The sequence below is a fragment of the Lonchura striata genome, chromosome 27, assembly GCF_050655825.1.
Source record: "Lonchura striata isolate lonStrDom1 chromosome 27, ASM5065582v1, whole genome shotgun sequence".
Classification (NCBI taxonomy): domain Eukaryota; kingdom Metazoa; phylum Chordata; class Aves; order Passeriformes; family Estrildidae; genus Lonchura; species Lonchura striata.
In genome coordinates, this window is record NC_140729.1 from 9,555,498 (window position 1) to 9,573,094 (window position 17,597).

The 17,597-nt window shown below is 48.5% G+C and overlaps 4 pseudogenes; 2 read left to right on the forward strand and 2 right to left on the reverse strand.

The window, feature by feature from the left end:
* Nucleotides 1-1,257: 1,257 nt before the first annotated feature.
* Nucleotides 1,258-2,006, reverse strand: LOC146765181 (feather keratin Cos2-2 pseudogene; annotated as a pseudogene).
* Nucleotides 2,007-5,259: 3,253 nt separating this feature from the next.
* Nucleotides 5,260-10,316, forward strand: LOC146765182 (feather keratin Cos1-2 pseudogene; annotated as a pseudogene).
* A 1,352-nt stretch (nt 10,317-11,668) lies between these two features.
* LOC146765183 (feather keratin Cos2-2 pseudogene) lies at nt 11,669-12,417 on the reverse strand (annotated as a pseudogene).
* Nucleotides 12,418-15,300: 2,883 nt separating this feature from the next.
* LOC146765184 (feather keratin Cos1-2 pseudogene) lies at nt 15,301-15,985 on the forward strand (annotated as a pseudogene).
* The last annotated feature ends 1,612 nt before the right edge of the window (nt 15,986-17,597 follow it).

The following is a 17,597-nucleotide window of genomic DNA, read 5'->3' on the forward strand; positions in this document are numbered from 1 at the left end:
CAAACAGGCACAAACCAGCATATTAACTAATGTTTCCCATCATTTAAGACATAATTCAAGGCTTCAGTCAGGAAGACATTGATGGACAGGTTATATCCATCCATACATGGGAGAAATGTGATTTAATACAGAAGCCATAAATCCTATGCACCAACTCAAACAAAACTCATTTACCAGACTATATCCTGAGTAATATGACTGGCACCAATCCTAACTTGTGAATTACCTCAGCCCTGCATGTCTGGACAGCTTTGCTTGCCTGTGCTCAGGGGGTGCATCTCATCCGCTTGTGTCCTTGTGTGGGAGACACTGAGCACTAACCCTAGACTGTTGCAGTTCAAATTTATTTCATTGATTCCTTGTTTAAGTGGTTTGTTTTGTTGTACCCCTATGTTCTCCCGAGTTGGTTTGTCCCTGGTTTGTACCCTCCCTCAAAACTATCCCTCATGCCATTCCCCACCCCTTGTTCCAGCTCTTTCCCTGCCTGTCAAGGCAACCCAGCCCCTTATTCTTGAACCTTTCCCTGCCACTCTTACCTTGGGCCAGTTCCAGACTGCAACACCTCTTTGGAAGTCCTGTAAACTTTTCAGCCCCATTGGCCCATGTGAGTGGACCTCTCCTCCCACCTACCCTGATTAGTTCTGACGTGTTTATGTAATCCCCTCGCTCCTCCCTTGATAGCTCTCCATTGGTTGTTTGTATCCACGCCTGATTTGTAACTGTATGAAACCCGAGCACAGCAGGACCTAAGACTATTTGTTCCTGGTCCCTTCACTTGGAACCTGAAATCTTCCCTGTTGGAACCTCAAGAGCCGAGAGCTTCTTCCTTTTCCTTTGCCTGATCCCTGCTGTGGCTGTGACATTCTTCACTATAGAGCAAGCTGCTCTTCAGGTTCAGTTGCAGGCAAGATCCAAACCTCAGCTGTTCCCCTCTCCTGGTGTGGTGCCAGAGTTTTGCCAGAGGTAGCCCAGGCTCCAGTGGCTGCATCACTAGACTAGGTGAGGGAGTGGAGGAGAAAGAGGAGATGAAGCTGTGAGCTGGATCCAAAAATTCCTGTTTCCCTTCACAAGTGTTGCCTGATGTCTCCCTGATGGCCTTTAGCTGCAGAGTAGCCAGGGGGGATTTTGTCAGCTCCAAGGAAAAAGGCAGGAAGAAAATCCACTGCAGGGAATTACACTCTGTGTTACCTCCAACTATTTTCTCTGAGTGGACTGGAAGATTTTCTAGAGAACAAAGAAGGACTTAGAGACCCAGGCTTGGATGCAAAACAACTTTATTGAGTGTAAAGAAGAAAAGGAGTTGGCTCACAGAGAGCACCAGATGCAGCCACTAAGATGCAGTGGAGCTCCTGCAGGGTGTGCATCTGCTTGCCCAAAACAGGGAGCGAGGGTCACATGTCCCCTTTAGACGGGCCTGAGGAGACATGGACAGTGAAGAAAAGAGGAAAAAAAGGTGGGAGAAGGGAACAATGTCTTGATGCTGTAAACACAATGTTCCAAATCTTTATCTCATGCCCAGATGTCTATTCTGAGGTCTTGGAAATTCATGCCTAAAGACTTTGCCAACAGATTTAGCAGGGACGGCATCTGCTGCCACCATAGCAGTTGGTGATGCTGGAGATGTCAAAGCCCCCAGAGCTGATGGGCACTCCACCAGAGCTGAGGATGTTGCCAACAGCAGCAGAGGTAGAAGATCCCACGGCGGTGTTCTGTGGGTAGGAGCTGAGGATGGGGCCGGGCAGGGTCACCAGCACAGCAGGCGGCTCAATGACAACGTGGGAGCTCTGGCACTGCCTGACACAGCACTCATTGCAGCTGCTGGCCAGCGGGCAGGGGCCGCAGGGCTGGCAGCAAGGGTCGCAGGGCTGGCAGCAGGACATGGCTTGGGGTCACAGGTGCACCTGGCACAGAGGGCAGGGAGAAGCACAAAGCGAGGACACATGAGAAGCAGCACTGCACCCTGGTGTCCTGCAACCCAGGCACCTCCCGGCCCACATTGCACTGCCCAGGCCAAAGCCCAGGAGCCACCTTAGCCAAGTTCCATCCTATCACTGTTGGCACAAGACCTTCTCTCCCCTGCCCTCTCCTAGCAGAAGCAGCTCCCAGCCCTGCGCTATGACAGCCCCTCTCAGCTGGGACCTCCAGCCAGGCAAGGTTTGCTCTTGCAGCAGCGGAGGGAGAAAAGGTTTCACACTCACCTGATTCTTGAGGAGGAGGTGAGAGAAGTGGATGAGAGAGCAGAGACTTGGGCTGCCTTTTATAGTAGTCGTGCACTGCCTTAGGCCCAGAGACACCTTTGTGGAAGTCATAATTTTCTGACCAGCTCATGTCAAATGTGAACTATCCCAGCTAATGGTAGGGGCTGTGTTCTGGTTTCCTGCACTGTGGCCTTTTCATTTCCTGGCTTCTGCCACGTGCTTTCCTATGAAGGGTCATTTCTCAAAGTGCCAGCATGACAGCATCAAGGATTTCAGGGCAGAACTACATCAGTGGACAAAGAAGGTTTAGATGAAGGGCCAGTGGCATCCAGGTGATTTGTACCTGTGTCATTCTCCTGGATTCCTCTGGTGCCAGAAATTCACCCTGCTCTCATGCTTCTTGTGCACATGCCCAAGGTCTGCGTGAGACGTGGGACAGTTTTTCCTTTGCTTTCTTCATTACTCTGTGGTCAACACTCAGTATTATACTGAGGTGGGCTTCTGATGGGAGGGTTTGACCCTAGTGCTGTCCTAAGAGTATTCAGAAAAATTGTGTTCTCTTCTCTTCCCAGTGACATGTGATAAAACCTCCACCTACGATCTCCCTTTTAGAGAGAGCTGGATTTATTTCATGGGGAGAAAAGGAGGTCAAGGGGAAAGTTTATCACTCTAACACTACCTGTTATTGGAAGGAGGCTGTAGTTAGGTGGGCGTCAGTCTCTGCTCCCAAGTAACAAGACAAAAGGAATTGGCCTCAAGTTGCACCAGGGGAAGTTTAGATTGGATGTTAGGGAAAAATTCAATATCAAGCATTGGAACACACTGTTGAGGGAGGAGGTTGAGTCACCACTCCTGGAGGTGATTTCAACAAAGTGTAGATGTGGCACATGGGACCATGGGTTAGTGGTAGAGTGGGCAGTGTTAGATTTATGGTTGGACCTGATGATCTTGAAGGCGGTCTCATGATTCTGTGACTGTGCAGCTAGTGCAGGAGTCCTGGGCATTTGAATTAGACAATTAAGAATGAGACAATCAAAAGGTCAGTGCAATCAGGAATTACCACACATACAACGAACCTTTTCTTCTCCACCTATCTGCTAACCCTAGTGAAGGATGGCCCTGCATGGAGCAATCAGTACCTGCAGACCTTACTGCAATTGTTCTTCCTCAACATGTTTCCTTTGTGAAGATCTGGCATTCCTCCACTGCTGCATCAAAGCTGATGGAGACTTTACTTGTCACCAGGAAAACCATTGCTTCCTGCAAGCTCTGGTCATATGTACATTGGGTTTGTGGTCATCTTCTCCCAGGTGGTTCTGCTGACTGGCCCACCTGCACCCAGGGAAGCCAAGTCACCTGATGTGGCCTCTGCTGATCCTGATCCTGCAGCTGCTCTGCCCACCCCGCACTGTGTGTGTCAAAAAAAGGCAGAGAGTTGGAGAACCTGTGCTATGAGGAGTGTGGCCTTTTCTCCCTAGACAACAGGATTCCTGCAGAGGACCTTATCACAGTATTTTAATGAATAAATGGGATCAACCAAGAGCCCTGAGAGTTTCAGCATAAGGACCAACATGGAGGGGCTATCCATGAGGGACACATGCCGAGTGAAGAAGAACTGGAGATGATTTGAGTGCTGGCAACTGAGACCAGTGCTTAGGTCTCAGCAGGAGCAGATGAAGCCTTGGTTTCTGGACATAGCAAGATGTGCAGAGGGGCCAGTAAGATGGAGAAAGATCATGTCTCTGCTCTGAACTGAGAGCAGGAGCATGTGTGGAACGTCACAGGCTTCATGGGACACTCTCTACCTGAGTTATTTGTCTGAGCTCAGCAGTGCCTTGAAGAGTTCCTTTGCTGCATACAGGAGACCATGGATATCTGGGGGATGACATGGATTAGAGCATTAGATCAAGCCTGAAGGCAAAGGAATTCTTATATCTTATCCTCACTGCTGCCACCCTTTGAACTTACGATTTCATTGATGGCCTCTGTTTGTGCAGTAGTCAAGGATGTCTTTGTTTGTGCCAAGAGAAAGAACACAGACGAAAATCCACTGCAAGGACTCCCACCCCCTGCCCTTTTTAACTTTGTACATGAGCAGATTGTTGCCACAGAACAAAGGAGAACTTAGAAGGCAAGGTATGAGAGCACAAGGAGACCACAGTCACTGAGATGCAGTGGAGCTCCTGCATGGTGTCCATCTGCCTGCCATGCAGAGGGAGAGAGGGCAAAACGTCCTAACTTAGACTGGCCTGGGGAGACACAGAGAACAAGTGCTAAGTAAGAGCAGAGGGGAGGAAGCTCTGTCATGCCCCTCACGTGGAAGCTCTTGGGTGTGTGGGCAAGAAGCACAAAAGGGGTGCCCATTTCCTGACAACTTGGACAAAACCAAACCACTCAGAAATGTCCCAAGTGAACATCACCTGCCCACAAGGAGTGCCAACATACCTTGATCTGAGACTTCTACCTCAGAAATCTTTGAGCCTTTCATCCCAGCACTTACAGAGTGAGATGTTCACATAGGAAAGCACGTGGCAGAAGCCAGGAAATGGAAAGGCCACAGTGCAGGAAAACCAGGACACAGACCCTACCATTAACTGGGATGGTGCACACTTCACATGACCTGGTCAGAAAATTATGACTTCCACGAAGGTGCCTCTGGGCTTGAGGCAGGGCAGGCCTGCTATAAAAGGCAGCCCAGGTCTCTGCTCTCTCATCCACTTCTCTCACCTCTTCCTCCTCCTCAGGAATCAGGTGAGTGGGAAGCCTCTTCTCCTCCTCCTCCTCCTTCTTGCCTGGCTGGAGGTCTCAGCTGAGAGGGGCTGTCATAGCGCAGGGCTGGGACCTGCTTCTGCCGGGTGAGGGTAGGGGAGAGAAGGTCTTGTGCTGACAGTGAGAGGATGGAACTTGGATAAGGTGGCTCCTGGGCTTTCGGCTGGGCATGGCAATGTGGGCCAGGAGGTGCCTGGGCTGCAGGGCGTCAGGGTGCAGTGCTGCTTCTCATGTGTCCTCACTTTGTGCTTCCGCCTGCCCTCTGTGCCAGGTGCACCTGTGACCCCAAGCCATGTCCTGCTGCCAGCCCTGCAACCCTTGCTGCCAGCCCTGTGGCCCCTGCCCACTGGCCAACAGCTGCAATGAGTGCTGTGTCAGGCAGTGCCAGAGCTCCCACGTTGTCATTGAGCCTCCTGCTGTGCTGGTGACCCTGCCCGGCCCCATCCTTAGCTCCTACCCACAGAACACCGCTGTGGGATCCTCCACTTCCGCTGCTGTTGGCAACATCCTCAGCTCTGGTGGAGTGCCCATCAGCTCTGGGGGCTTTGACATCTCCAGCATCACCAACTGCTATGGTGGCAGCAGATGCCGTCCCTGCTAAATCTACTGGCAACATCCTTGGGCAAGAACCTCCAAGACCTCAGAACATGGTTCTAGGCAGAACATGATTCTGGGCAGGAGATAGATCTTCTGGACATTCTCTTTACAGTTTTGGGGTGATTTCTTTCTCCTACTATTCCATCTTCTTTCTGTGCTGTCCACGTGTCCCCAGGCCCTCCCCGGGGACCTGTTTGCCACTCTTCCTCTTTAGGGCAGGCAGATGGACACCCTGCAGGAGCTCCAATGCATCTGTGAGCCATGTCCTTTTCTTGAGACTCAATAAAGTACTTTTGCATCCAAGCCTTAGCCTCTGAGTCATCCTTAATTTTCCATCAAACTTTACATATTGCTTAGGGGAAATGGTGGAGGAAGAAGGAGGATCAACTCCCCTGAAGCTGACAAAGTCATACCTGGCTACTCATCAGCCAAAGCTCATCAGGAAGACCATGGCTCCAAAGTTTGCAAAAGTTGTGTAGGGAAACAGCAATGTCTGGGGACAGCCTATAACCTCACTTCTTCCTCCCCTCCGTTAGCTGGTCTGCAGTCCATGTCCTGCACACAGGGGCGTGGGTAGATGAGATACACTTCCTCAGCACAGGCAGGACCCAGCTGGTATCCCAGACATGCAGGACTGAGGTAATTCACAAGTTTCCTATCAGCCACACACAGGCTAATGCAGTGATAAATGACTTTAAGCTGAATTTGTGCAAATGTCTTACCACTTTATTATAAATTTGTAACATTTCTCGCCTGTATGAATGTATGCAATTTGTCCATCAAATTTTTTCTGGATGAGTCCTTTGATCAAACCAGTGCCCACTGCTGGGTTAGCCTTTGATTGACAGTCCACGCTCACTTTGTGACCTCCTTCCTGTGTTTGTACTGTACTGTGTTGTGCTTGTCTCCAGGAGAAAGAACAAGGATGTTTGTTGCAAAAATGGGCTGCTTACCTGTGTACGGTCCCTTCTCCAGCCACGCCCTGTTTCTCACAGTGCCTTCTTACCAACAGTCCTTGGTTGGCTCCCTGGATATCTGTTATTAGTGTTTGATACACCTTATCATCTGGGCTTCTGTGCCACTTGTGGCTCAAACATCCACATGGACTTGGACTGGAAAAGGAGAAGTAGAGAAAGAGAAGGAAGAAAAACTATATACGCTATCCGTGAATTTGGAGGTTAATTTCTCTATAATCCCCCACATTTTAATATACAATCTGATTAAGAAAATAAAAGGCAAAAAGGTTAACATCAGAAGGACAATCATAGGGTGCACCATTTTATCATGAGCTTCAGTTGCTCTTGGTGACCATCCAAATAAAATGTCTCAACGGTGGTGTTCTCTGTCTGTCTTTGGTTGCTCCATCACCCTGTGAAATTTTCCATATCAGGATGAATGGTAATCAAAATTTTCTGTCCATTTTCTCGAACTTCCCTCAATAGCATTTTTCGCATCCTAGTGACGTTCATTCAGTAGGAATAGGCTGCTTCTCTTAAGTCAATGTATAATTATAACAATTGGTAAGATTTAAGAGGAGCTAAATAACTAAAATCACATCCCATAATGTCAACAAAGTTACAAGCACAAATACTAGGATACTTATATGTACAATAATGTTGCCTACAAATACAAAATCACAAGCACATCCATTCCATCAGGCCCATACTCTGTGCTCTAGGGGCTAGAGTGCATCTCTATTGGGACTTAATCCTGACACAATGATTTGGTATATATTGAAGCACCATGTACTGTTAAAACAAAAGGTGTGCTTACTATTAGTGGGATCATAAAGGAAAATTACTAGTTGCTACTGTTATCTAGTTGCTAGGAGTGGATTTCCCTTTTGTATTTTCCCAGGTTACCTTTGAAATGCCACCTGCCTTTGTAATTGCTGCCCCTGTAAATTGCACCCACAAGAGAGAGGCGTGTAGTGCAGAATGCCTATGGTTACCATATTGATTAACATAAACAAAAGCAGTGAGGGTTTCAACCTGTGGGTTGAGCTTGTTGATTTGTCAACCATATTTGGTTCCTGCTGGCAATGACTGCTCCTACAAAAATGATATAAGCAGTTCTTTGATAAGTAACTTAATCTTTAGTGGGATGTGCTGGCACAATTCCCGGTAATGTTCCTGGAAAGATAAAACAGTACAAGTCTCAGCAGAGTTGGCCTGGACAGGTTACTCCTTAATTGCTCAAGGTGTATAACAGCTAGGAGTAATGAACTTTTCCTGCTCGGAGTATCTCTGTTCTGTCTCTTTAAATGCAGTTTAGTCGAATAATAAAATTATTATTCCAGTCCTATGAGAGGCCGGGACTGGGGGTCTGCTTCTGTTCGCTGCTGCTGCTGTTGTTTGTTTGTTTGTTTGCCTTGTTATACTTACTCTAGTAAAGAACTGCTGTTCCTTTGCCTGTGTCTTTGTCTGACAGCCCCATAATTTCAAATTTATAATTATTTAGAGGGTAGGGTGTAATATTTTCCATTCCATGAAGGTTCTCGCCTTCCTTGGCAGACACCTGTCTTTTAAACAAAGACAATTGTCAATATATGGTAGAGTGAAAGAGGAGCAAGAGAGAGACATTAAATGAGAGAAAGAAAGGAAGACAGGTCACCAGTCCTGGCTCGAGCATTGATTCAGCTGATGGAGTATCCAGGCAGAACAAGGCCATTTATCTCAGAAAAGTGCTGTCCTGCCTCCACATGGCCCTTCTCCAGCCACATTCCATTTGTCCTCACAGCTTCTTAGCAAGAACCCTCAGGTGGCTGCACAGCCATCAATCTGTGGCTTTGAGACATGCGCAAGAGTCCCGCTTCTTCAGTGCTCCTACACCAGTGCTTAGTGAGATGGACACGGATGGTGCTTGTGCCATGAACTCTGGGCAGGAATGGCATGGGAGGAACCAAACAAGATCCATAGGGACACTGTGTGCCTGAATTTTTGAGTCCAGCTGTGCCTTCAGGAGTTTCTGAAGAGGCTATGAGAAAAAACAGGATGTGGCTGGAGAAGGGGCCATACAGAGGTAGGACAGCATTTTCCTGGAACAACCAACCAACCTTGCTGTAGTTCCTGAAGAGAAGCAAAACATGGGACCGTATGTCTTGGTTTGACACAGTACAAGGAGATGAATGAGGTCACAATGTGCACATGGGCTGTAGGGGAGGATCAAGGTCACCAAAGATCCCTGAAACTTCCCACCCATTTCCAGAAAGGTCTGAAAGAACAGACTGTGTATGAGAACTCATAGAAAGCAAGAAACCTGTAACTGGGGCAGTTACCTATCCATGGAAAGGTATCCCCCAAATCCCGGCACTGCCCCCAGGAGCTTGGACATCCAATGGACTAGACTAGCACAGATGGATGGATGCTGAAGCCAGGACTGACACCTCACCCATTGGATTGATGATGGTACTAGGACTTTTTATTCTCTCTGTTTCTCTTTCCCTCTATTTCTTTCAATTTTCCCCTCATTAATGAATCTCTCCCTCTTTAATTTCTCTCTTCTCTTTCACCAAGCTACTTAATCCAAAACCCACTGTCATGTGCTTATATAGTAGTTGTGGGACTACTATAACATATCAAGATCCACACTAAGCATGTAATTTACAAATAATTTCTTAAAAATGCAGACCATTTCTTTTGACTGTGAGCATTTATGAGCTTTTGAGTGTTTTCTACACTTTAAGGGTGGGACCCCATGGTAACTTGATTGGCAGATACTGATCCCATCTTCTGCATCACCTCAGCCCTGCATGTCTGGACAGCAGCTGGGTCCTGCCAGGTGCTGAAGCACTCTGTGATGTAACTGTCTTGTCTGCTTTTGACCACATGTGTTGCTCATGGACCTTAGACTGGGTAATTCAGGGGAGGAGAAGGAAGAGTTGAGGCTGTGGGCTGGTCCCAGACATTGCTGTTTCCCTTCCCCATTCATGCCACCCTTTGGAGCCATCTCTTCCCTGTTTGCCATTGGCTGTGAAGTAGCCAGGGATGTTCGTCATCAACTCCAAAGGAAAAGGCAGAAAGGAAAATCCACTACAGGGACTCCAACGCTCTGCCCATCCACCTTCTACCCTGAGCAGACTGGAACAGTTGCCACAGAAAGAAGAACAATTTAGAGGCCAAGGCTTGGATGTACAACTTTAATGAATATAAAGTAGAAACAGAGGTGGCTCACAGGCAGCACCAGGAGCAGCTACAAAGATGCAGTGGAGTTCCTGCAGGGTGTCCATCTGTCTGGCCAAAAGAGGGAGGGAGGGAGGGCAACATGTCCCCCTAGGCTGGCCTTGGGAGACAAAGAGAGCAAAGGAAAGACAAAAAAAGTAGAAGGGAACAATGGGCTCCAGGGAACAACCTGTAGTGCCTGGTGCTGGCTCCAGAACACCTCCAGCAGGATGAGGGACCTGTGAGATGTTTAATCCTGCTCCTCATTTTGCATCCCTTGGGAAGTCTATGAGGTTAAGGGAGAGAACAAAAGCAAGCCCTGGCACTGCGAACATGCAGGAGGAATGGATAGTCAGGCCAAGCTGCAAAACACTGGGACATCCTAAGAATGAGTGGGATGGGAGAGCTTTTGTGTCCCTGCATCAACTATCAAAGGTCCTGTTTGTTTGAGTTAAAAAGTAATAAAATGTTTACTGCAAAGAGAGAAAGAGATTCTGCAATACTTTTTCAGTGCATAAGACTTTGAAAGATGGGGCTGAGACAAATGAGAAGGAAGGGGCAGAAGCAATGGAGGATTGGAGGAAGAAAAATGAGACTAGGGATCTGAAATGACCCAAGAGAGGAGATAAGTTTTCCTTTCTCTCAGTGTTTGTAAATTTTCACGTAGTAAAAGCTTCTAGACCAAACAGGCACAAACCAGCATATTAACTAATGTTTCCCATCATTTAAGACATAATTCAAGGCTTCAGTCAGGAAGACATTGATGGACAGGTTATATCCATCCATACATGGGAGAAATGTGATTTAATACAGAAGCCATAAATCCTATGCACCAACTCAAACAAAACTCATTTACCAGACTATATCCTGAGTAATATGACTGGCACCAATCCTAACTTGTGAATTACCTCAGCCCTGCATGTCTGGACAGCTTTGCTTGCCTGTGCTCAGGGGGTGCATCTCATCCGCTTGTGTCCTTGTGTGGGAGACACTGAGCACTAACCCTAGACTGTTGCAGTTCAAATTTATTTCATTGATTCCTTGTTTAAGTGGTTTGTTTTGTTGTACCCCTATGTTCTCCCGAGTTGGTTTGTCCCTGGTTTGTACCCTCCCTCAAAACTATCCCTCATGCCATTCCCCACCCCTTGTTCCAGCTCTTTCCCTGCCTGTCAAGGCAACCCAGCCCCTTATTCTTGAACCTTTCCCTGCCACTCTTACCTTGGGCCAGTTCCAGACTGCAACACCTCTTTGGAAGTCCTGTAAACTTTTCAGCCCCATTGGCCCATGTGACTGGACCTCTCCTCCCACCTACCCTGATTAGTTCTGACGTGTTTATGTAATCCCCTCGCTCCTCCCTTGATAGCTCTCCATTGGTTGGTTGTTTGTATCCACACCTGATTTGTAACTGTATGAAACCCGAGCACAGCAGGACCTAAGACTATTTGTTCCTGGTCCCTTCACTTGGAACCTGAAATCTTCCCTGTCGGAACCTCAAGAGCCGAGAGCTTCTTCCTTTTCCTTTGCCTGATCCCTGCTGTGGCTGTGACATTCTTCACTATAGAGCAAGCTGCTCTTCAGGTTCAGTTGCAGGCAAGATCCAAACCTCAGCTGTTCCCCTCTCCTGGTGTGGTGCCAGAGTTTTGCCAGAGGTAGCCCAGGCTCCAGTGGCTGCATCACTAGACTAGGTGAGGGAGTGGAGGAGAAAGAGGAGATGAAGCTGTGAGCTGGATCCAAAAATTCCTGTTTCCCTTCAGAAGTGTTGCCTGATGTCTCCCTGATGGCCTTTAGCTGCAGAGTAGCCAGGGGGGATTTTGTCAGCTCCAAGGAAAAGGGCAGGAAGAAAAATCCACCGCAGGGAATCACAGTCTCTGCTACCTCCACCTATTTTCTCTGAGTGGACTGGCAGATTTTCTAGAGAACAAAGAAGGACTTAGAGGCCCAGGCTTGGATGCAAAACAACTTTATTGAGTGTAAAGAAGAAAAGGAGTTGGCTCACAGAGAGCACCAGATGCAGCCACTAAGATGCAGTGGAGCTCCTGCAGGGTGTGCATCTGCTTGCCCAAAACAGGGAGCGAGGGTCACATGTCCCCTTTAGACGGGCCTGAGGAGACATGGACAGCGAAGAAAAGAGGAAAAAAAGGTGGGAGAAGGGAACAATGTCTTGATGCTGTAAACACAATGTTCCAAATCTTTATCTCATGCCCAGATGTCTGTTCTGAGGTCTTGGAAGTTCATGCCTAAAGACTTTGCCAACAGATTTAGCAAGGACGGCATCTGCTGCCACCATAGCAGTTGGTGATGCAGGAGATGTCAAAGCCCCCAGAGCTGATGGGCACTCCACCAGAGCTGAGGATGTTGCCAACAGCAGCAGAGGTAGAAGATCCCACGGCGGTGTTCTGTGGGTAGGAGCTGAGGATGGGGCCGGGCAGGGTCACCAGCACAGCAGGAGGCTCAATGACAACGTGGGAGCTCTGGCACTGCCTGACACAGCACTCATTGCAGCTGCTGGCCAGCGGGCAGGGGCCGCAGGGCTGGCAGCAAGGGTCGCAGGGCTGGCAGCAGGACATGGCTTGGGGTCACAGGTGCACCTGGCACAGAGGGCAGGGAGAAGCACAAAGCGAGGACACATGAGAAGCAGCACTGCACCCTGATGCCCTGCAACCCAGGCACCTCCCGGCCCACATTGCACTGCCCAGGCCAAAGCCCAGGAGCCACCTCAGCCAAGTTCCATCCTCTCACTGTTGGCACAAGACTTTCTCTCCCCTGCCCTCTCCTAGCAGAAGCAGCTCCCAACCCTTTGCTATGACAGCCCCTCTCAGCTGGGACCTCCAGCCAGGCAAGAGCTGCTCTTGCAGCAGCAGAGGGAGAAAAGGTTTCACACTCACCTGATTCTTGAGGAGGAGGTGAGAGAAGTGGATGAGAGAGCAGAGACTTGGGCTGCCTTTTATAGTAGTCGTGCACTGCCTTAGGCCCAGAGACACCTTTGTGGAAGTCATAATTTTCTGACCAGCTCATGTCAAATGTGAACTATCCCAGTTAATGGTAGGGGCTGTGTTCTGGTTTCCTGCACTGTGGCCTTTTCATTTCCTGGCTTCTGCCACGTGCTTTCCTATGAAGGGTCATTTCTCAAAGTGCCAGCATGACAGCATCAAGGATTTCAGGGCAGAACTACATCAGTGGACAAAGAAGGTTTAGATGAAGGGCCAGTGGCATCCAGGTGATTTGTACCTGTGTCATTCTCCTGGACTCCTCTGGTGCCAGAAATTCACCCTGCTCTCATGCTTCTTGTGCACATGCCCAAGGTCTGCGTGAGACGTGGGACAGTTTTCCCTTTGCTTTCTTCATTACTCTGTGGTGAACACTTAGTATTATACTGAGGTGGGCTTCTGATGGGGGGGTTTGACCCTAGTGCTGTCCTAAGAGTATTCAGAAAAATTGTGTTCTCTTCTCTTCCCAGTGACATGTGATAAAACCTCCACCTACGATCTCCCTTTTAGAGAGAGCTGGATTTATTTCATGGGGAGAAAAGAAGGTCAAGGGGAAAGTTTATCACTCTAACACTACCTGTTATTGGAAGGAGGCTGTAGTTAGGTGGGCGTCAGTCTCTGCTCCCAAGTAACAAGACAAAAGGAATTGGCCTCAAGTTGCACCAGGGGAAGTTTAGATTGGATGTTAGGGAAAAATTCAATATCAAGCATTGGAACACACTGTTGAGGGAGGAGGTTGAGTCACCACTCCTGGAGGTGATTTCAACAAAGTGTAGATGTGGCACATGGGACCATGGGTTAGTGGTAGAGTGGGCAGTGTTAGATTTATGGTTGGACCTGATGATCTTGAAGGCGGTCTCATGATTCTGTGACTGTGCAGCTAGTGCAGGAGTCCTGGGCATTTGAATTAGACAATTAAGAATGAGACAATCAAAAGGTCAGTGCAATCAGGAATTACCACACATACAACGAACCTTTTCTTCTCCACCTATCTGCTAACCCTAGTGAAGGATGGCCCTGCATGGAGCAATCAGTACCTGCAGACCTTACTGCAATTGTTCTTCCTCAACATGTTTCCTTTGTGAAGATCTGGCATTCCTCCACTGCTGCATCAAAGCTGATGGAGACTTTACTTGTCACCAGGAAAACCATTGCTTCCTGCAAGCTCTGGTCATATGTACATTGGGTTTGTGGTCATCTTCTCCCAGGTGGTTCTGCTGACTGACCCACCTGCACCCAGGGAAGCCAAGTCACCTGATGTGGCCTCTGCTGATCCTGATCCTGCAGCTGCTCTGCCCACCCCGCACTGTGTGTGTCAAAAAAAGGCAGAGAGTTGGAGAACCTGTGCTATGAGGAGTGTGGCCTTTTCTCCCTAGACAACAGGATTTCTGCAGAGGACCTTATCACAGTATTTTAATGAATAAATGGGATCAACCAAGAGCCCTGAGAGTTTCAGCATAAGGACCAACATGGAGGGGCTGTCCATGAGGGACACATGCCGAGTGAAGAAGAACTGGAGATGATTTGAGTGCTGGCAACTGAGACCAGTGCTTAGGTCTCAGCAGGAGCAGATGAAGCCTTGGTTTCTGGACATAGCAAGATGTGCAGAGGGGCCAGTAAGATGGAGAAAGATCATGTCTCTGCTCTGAACTGAGAGCAGGAGCATGTGTGGAACGTCACAGGCTTCATGGGACACTCTCTACCTGAGTTATTTGTCTGAGCTCAGCAGTGCCTTGAAGAGTTCCTTTGCTGCATACAGGAGACCATGGATATCTGGGGGATGACATGGATTAGAGCATTAGATCAAGCCTGAAGGCAAAGGAATTCTTATATCTTATCCTCACTGCTGCCACCCTTTGAACTTATGATTTCATTGATGGCCTCTGTTTGTGCAGTAGTCAAGGATGTCTTTGTTTGTGCCAAGAGAAAGAACACAGACGAAAATCCACTGCAAGGACTCCCACCCCCTGCCCTTTTTAACTTTGTACATGAGCAGATTGTAAGAGTCGCCACAGAAAAAAGGAGAACTTAGAAGGCAAGGTATGAGAGCACAAGGAGACCACAGTCACTGAGATGCAGTGGAGCTCCTGCATGGTGTCCATCTGCCTGCCATGCAGAGGGAGAGAGGGCAAAACGTCCTGACTTAGACTGGCCTGGGGAGACACAGAGAACAAGTGCTAAGTAAGAGCAGAGGGGAGGAAGCTCTGTCATGCCCCTCACGTGGCAGTTCTTGGGTGTGTGGGCAAGAAGCACAAAAGGGGTGCCCATTTCCTGACAACTTGGACAAAACCAAACCACTCAGAAATGTCCCAAGTGAACATCACCTGCCCACAAGGAATGCCAACATACCTTGATCTGAGACTTCTACCTCAGAAATCTTTGAGCCTTTCATCCCAGCACTTACAGAGTGAGATGTTCACATAGGAAAGCACGTGGCAGAAGCCAGGAAATGGAAAGGCCACAGTGCAGGAAAACCAGGACACAGACCCTACCATTAACTGGGATGGTGCACACTTCACATGACCTGGTCAGAAAATTATGACTTCCACGAAGGTGCCTCTGGGCTTGAGGCAGGGCAGGACTGCTATAAAAGGCAGCCCAAGACTCTGCTCTCTCATCCACTTCTCTCACCTCTTCCTCCTCCTCAGGAATCAGGTGAGTGGGAAGCCTCTTCTCCTCCTCCTCCTCCTTCTTGCCTGGCTGGAGGTCTCAGCTAAGAGGGGCTGTCATAGCGCAGGGCTGGGAGCTGCTTCTGCCGGGTGAGGGTAGGGGAGAGAAGGTCTTGTGCTGACAGTGAGAGGATGGAACTTGGATAAGGTGGCTCCTGGGCTTTGGCCTGGGCATGGCAATGTGGGCCAGGAGGTGCCTGGGCTGCAGTGTGTTTGGATGCAGTGCTGCTTCTCATGTGTCCTCACTTTGTGCTTCTCCCTGCCCTCTGTGCCAGGTGCACCTGTGACCCCGAGCCATGTCCTGCTGCAAGCCCTGCAACCCTTGCTGCCAGCCCTGTGGCCCCTGCCCGCTGGCCAACAGCTGCAATGAGTGCTGTGTCAGGCAGTGCCAGAGCTCCCACGTTGTCATTCAGCCGCCTGCTGTGCTGGTGACCCTGCCCGGCCCCATCCTCAGCTCCTACCCACAGAACACCGCTGTGGGATCCTCCACTTCTGCTGCTGTTGGCAACATCCTCAGCTCTGGTGGAGTGCCCATCAGCTCTGGGGGCTTTGACATCTCCAGCATCACCAACTGCTATGGTGGCAGCAGATGCCGTCCCTGCTAAATCTACTGGCAACATCCTTGGGCAAGAACCTCCAAGACCTCAGAACATGGTTCTAGGCAGAACATGATTCTGGGCAGGAGATAGAGCTTCTGGACATTCTCTTTACAGTTTGGGGGTGATTCCTTTCTCCTACTATTCCATCTTCTTTCTGTGCTGTCCACGTGTCCCCAGGCCCGCCCCGGGGACCTGTTTGCCTCTCTTCCTCTTTAGGGCAGGCAGATGGACACCCTGCAGGAGCTCCACTGCATCTGTGAGCCATGTCCTTTTCTTGAGACTCAATAAAGTACTTTTGCATCCAAGCCTTAGCCTCTGAGTCATCCTTAATTTTCCATCAAACTTTACATATTGCTTAGGGGAAATGGTGGAGGAAGAAGGAGGATCAACTCCCCTGAAGCTGACAAAGTCATACCTGGCTACTCATCAGCCAAAGCTCATCAGGAAGACCATGGCTCCAAAGTTTGCAAAAGTTGTGTAGGGAAACAGCAATGTCTGGGGACAGCCTATAACCTCACTTCTTCCTCCCCTCCGTTAGCTGGTCTGCAGTCCATGTCCTGCACACAGGGGCGTGGGTAGATGAGATACACTTCCTCAGCACAGGCAGGACCCAGCTGGTATCCCAGACATGCAGGACTGAGGTAATTCACAAGTTTCCTATCAGCCACACACAGGCTAATGCAGTGATAAATGACTTTAAGCTGAATTTGTGCAAATGTCTTACCACTTTATTATAAATTTGTAACATTTCTCGCCTGTATGAATGTATGCAATTTGTCCATCAAATTTTTTCTGGATGAGTCCTTTGATCAAACCAGTGCCCACTGCTGGGTTAGCCTTTGATTGACAGTCCACGCTCACTTTGTGACCTCCTTCCTGTGTTTGTACTGTACTGTGTTGTGCTTGTCTCCAGGAGAAAGAACAAGGATGTTTGTTGCAAAAATGGGCTGCTTACCTGTGTACGGTCCCTTCTCCAGCCACGCCCTGTTTCTCACAGTGCCTTCTTACCAACAGTCCTTGGTTGGCTCCCTGGATATCTGTTATTAGTGTTTGATACACCTTATCATCTGGGCTTCTGTGCCACTTGTGGCTCAAACATCCACATGGACTTGGACTGGAAAAGGAGAAGTAGAGAAAGAGAAGGAAGAAAAACTATATACGCTATCCGTGAATTTGGAGGTTAATTTCTCTATAATCCCCCACATTTTAATATACAATCTGATTAAGAAAATAAAAGGCAAAAAGGTTAACATCAGAGGACAATCATAGGGTGCACCATTTTATCATGAGCTTCAGTTGCTCTTGGTGACCATCCAAATAAAATGTCTCAACGGTGGTGTTCTCTGTCTTTCTTTGGTTGCTCCATCACCCTGTGAATTTTTCTATATCAGGATGAATGGTAATCAAAATTTTCTGTCCATTTTCTCGAACTTCCCTCAATAGCATTTTTCGCATCCTAGTGACGTTCATTCAGTAGGAATAGGCTGCTTCTCTTAAGTCAATGTATAATTATAACAATTGGTAAGATTTAAGAGGAGCTAAATAACTAAAATCACATCCCATAATGTCAACAAAGTTACAAGCACAAATACTAGGATACTTATATGTACAATAATGT